Here is a 4,272-nt window from a genome sequence, read left to right as displayed (position 1 = left end):
GGAGTCCGAACAACTGGGCATAGAAAATAGATTCCAGTTTAAGCAAACGTTAAATAAATAAATATATGGGAAACTTATTATTGTGTATAAAAAAAACGATTTGTCATAAAGGATATTTTTAAGTCCAGAAATTGTGACAAATCTATATAATATACTAAAAGAGAGGAAATCAATGTGGTGATGACAAATATCACTCATTGATTCGCCTCTCTTTAAATAATTAGATATTTTAATTAAGAAAAAATATTATTGATTTCCATTATAAATCATAAAGATTCTTTTGAATATTTTCCGGCTCTTTTCCCTTTTTTAATTAGACAAATAAATTAGGCAAATTTGTTAAAAAGGACCTTTTATAACCCAAATTTTGCGAGAAAGGACCTTATATAATTTTTTTGTGAAATAACACCTTAATATAATTTTTTTTTGCGAGAAAGGACCTTATATAAATTTTTTTTGTGAAATCACACATTAATGTAATTTTTTTTTGCGAAAGACAACCAAAAGGAAATTTCTGGCATTGACTGAGCTTTTTCGGCCATTGACTTGCACATGAGAAGCACGTGTGGCTTTATTTTGCTAATCACACCCAATTTTCCTCCAAAATTCTAAGCTTTAAAACCTAAAGTTGAAAAAAAAAACCAAAATAAAATCAAGTTTGAAAATTCAAGAGTCGGGAAAATCAGTGTCTTTAGCCAACGTAAGCCACATGTGCTGCTCACGTGCAAGTTAATGGCCGGAAAAGCTCAGTTAATGCCGGAAACTTCCCTTAGGTCCTTTCTCGCAAAAAATATTACTTTAAGGTGTGTTTTCACAAAAAAAATTATATAAGATCATTTCTCGCAAAATTTGAGTTATAAAATTTTCTTTTTGGCAAATTTGCCAATAAATTATACGTAGTATATACTTCAGTTATAATTTCAGAAAATATTTTTAATTTCTGTTCCATAATATTACGATTTACATTAATTTTCAACTGAATTGATCATGTTCCCACCATAGTTTTAATTTGCATGATGTTCCCTTGCGATGACGATTATATTAATTGTATGATCTTTATAATGAAATTACATCTTCCATCATCCATTTGTAATCACGGTTGACCTTTATTTACTTTAACACACCCCGTACAAAACCAAAAATACCCTTTACTCTATTTTTCGCTCTCTCCCGCAACTTGAATCTCTCTCTGAAATTGAAACACTCTCAAACTCCCCCATAATTTTGGTTTCATCGGTTCGTGAAAATTGAAGAACATAAATTGAGAACGGGGATTGAAGAACGAAAATTGAAGAACCGTCTTCAACACCAATCAATTTCATCAAGGTTTCACGAACAAAATCAACCAATCTAGTATAACTACAAAGTACGTGTTGTTGCTTTGCATTTTCATGTTCCAAACTTGAATTAGGTTTTCATTGTCATTAATTAGCATAATAGATTTCAGAGTTTGAATTGGGAAATTCAATTAGGAAATTGGGAATTAGGAATTAGGTTTCATAGAATTTGCTGAATTAGGAATTCGAATTGGGAATTAGGTTTCAAAGAATTGGTTGAATTAGTAATTTGAATTGCGAATTAGGTCTCATGGTGTTCACGAATGATATACATATGTTCTACTGTTTCAAAAATCTTTGTTCTTGATAGTATTTCTTTGTTCACGAATTGGGAATAGGTCTCCGTTATGTTCTTGATAGTATTTTTTTCTTGTTTCTTGTATTACGGAGTATATTGTTTCATGTATTTGGGCCAGAAAAGATGGAGTTGTTTGTTGTTGCTGGGGTGGAATAGATTACAAATTTTGTATGGTTGGGTTGTAATAGAGTAGTGTGTTTTGTGTAGTTGGGATGAACTAGTAAATCTAATTTCATGTGTTATGTCTAAAGTAGATAATACTATTTTATATGACCTATCAGAATTAGGTTAGGTTATTTCATATGCTTCATCCGAATTAGACAAACAACAACCGGAGCATCTTTTCGATATTTAAACTTATCTGCTTCTTAGAATTCATTTACCTTTCTTTGAACTTAGTTTCCTGTTATCTGTGCTTATTATAATCTATTGGCTATTATCTGAACTTGTTTTTCACGAAACTATATTTTAACGTGAAAAGTAGTGAATTCTGAGTTTTGATAGATTATGTAAATAATCTAGGTTTATTATGTAAATTTAAGTGATTATTCTCTTGTATATTTGCTAGGATAGTTGCTGTATTTGATTTAGGAAGAGTGTTTACTGGTTCGCCAATGGGGATGCCTTTTCTATATGGAGTTCTTAGGTATACACCTTCTGTCCATGTGACTCCTGGTCTAGGTTTGCAGCTTGTGAACATGCAGTCTGGTGCATAATAACTATTGTAGTGGTTGATGCCAATGAAATCGAGTGCTTTATTTAGAATCCTCTATTCGTTCTTTGAAAATCTTGGTAAATTAGGTCTCAGAGTCTTTCTCATTTCTGCTAGGTATTTTCCAAACATAATGGATCTAAAAACCTGCACAAAACTACAAAAGTAATACAACTTTCATTTGCATACCATTTTTTCTTTCTTTTTTTATTCTCAATATTTGTAAGAGTATAATCTGACTTGTGACAGGGGAGGGTGATAAGACTAACCAATTCGTGTAGAATGACTGAGCTCTTTCTGCAGCAAGTTTGTCGAATTTTGAGTTGCTGATAGGTTCAAAGAAGATGGCATTCAGAACGATCCCTGCATTCAGAACAATCCTGTATATATGTATTACTGGTTTTAAGTTCATTAGGAATTAGGTTTCATAGTGCTACATGGAAAGGAATTCTTTTTTTCAGGAAAATTTGTTTTGATTTTCCTCTCTTTAGGTTGTAACACTTGTAATAATACAAACCTGATTACAATATCTTCACTTTCATCTCGGATCTGTCATGAAAGATACTGTCAAAAGTTATCTTTTTCAATCCCTTTTGCAGTATATATCTTTGTTCCCAAAGGCCACACAATTTCACCCTTAAATTGCCAGAAAAAGTAGAGGGATTAAGGGTCTGTAAAAGGGTATTTTTTTAATTGAGTTTTCTGAGATTTTGGTTGAAATTGGATTGGGAGAAAAGGGGAGCAAGAATGTTGGAATTGAGGGATAATACTTGCTTCCCACGTGGAATTGTTATTGTTTATGCTACTCTTGCATGTGTTGATGCGGCTATTGCTGTGATTGCATTTTGTCAGGTATTAATTGTGCTTAATTTTTATTGAATTTGAAAATGGTATTGGTTAATTATTTTAATTAGTTTGTTGTTTTGTGTGATTATAGGTTTTGGGTGGTTGTTGTTTTCGTCAAATTGTAGATGATTGGCAAATTCGTGATCGATGGATTTATGAGCTTAGTTTTATGACTTTATAGAGTACTATTGAGAATTTCGAAAATTCGAGTGCAGGCTATGAGAGTTAGTTAATGGACATGGAAAAAGAAAATTAGGTTTTGGATGATTGATGCCTTGTCCTATTTTGGATAATTCGAGTACTATTGAATGTTTCTTGATGCTTTCAAAACTCCAAATGTAAACGCTGCTCCCTAATTTTTGGGGATTCATAGCATGCTATCCGAGTTATTTTTATTAACTCAAGACGCTTATGTTAAATTCACAAGGTCTTTCACCCTTGCCTTGGGCGTTGTTATCTTTTCGGTTCTTTCCTTGTCTTTTAAGCACTACAGGTTCTCGAAAGGGACTTCAAATGATAATCGTCCTGGTTTCTGCGCCATCTCTTATAAAGAATTCACACTCACAAAAGGCCTTGGCAATAATCAAGGCAGGTTCGACAAGAACGGGATGACACAAGAAGAGCATACCTCCCTCTTGGTGTTGTGGCCTAAGTATTTTGTTACCTATGTAGTGTGTAATGGTCTATAAAGAACTTAGTGGTTTAGTAATTGTAGTATATAGTTTGTAAAACCTTTTCAATTATTAAGAAAACAACAAAGGAATAAAACAAGTTTTTCAATGTATGCACCATCCTACAAAATAAGTTTTTTTTAAAGATTTATTAAGAAAACAACAAAGGAATAAAATAAAATACGTGAATATAGCATGTTTCAATCAATTTTCAAATATCAATTACTTCCTCTGTTCCACGGATATCGCATCATATTGACTTTTACACTATTTACTATTTGCCTGTAATATATATGTAAGAAAATATGTAATATTATAGAATCTTGTAAGATTCGTATCGAATATTGTTCATAATACCATTTTTTTTAATTTGTGCATAATAGCATGTTCTATATTGTTCGTTGTACA

At 31.9% G+C, this 4,272-nt stretch overlaps 1 long non-coding RNA gene across 1 annotated transcript; it reads left to right on the top strand.

Moving 5' to 3' along the window:
- Positions 1–1,076: 1,076 nt before the first annotated feature.
- LOC110774961 (uncharacterized) lies at positions 1,077–3,989 on the top strand. Its single transcript, XR_002529624.2, has 3 exons — positions 1,077–1,366; positions 2,597–3,199; positions 3,285–3,989. It is a non-coding gene; the product is annotated as an uncharacterized lncRNA (long non-coding RNA).
- Positions 3,990–4,272: the final 283 nt, after the last annotated feature.

The sequence above is a fragment of the Spinacia oleracea genome, chromosome 2 (assembly GCF_020520425.1).
Source record: "Spinacia oleracea cultivar Varoflay chromosome 2, BTI_SOV_V1, whole genome shotgun sequence".
Lineage (NCBI taxonomy): Eukaryota > Viridiplantae > Streptophyta > Magnoliopsida > Caryophyllales > Amaranthaceae > Spinacia > Spinacia oleracea.
This window is presented reverse-complemented; position numbering and strand designations above follow the sequence as displayed.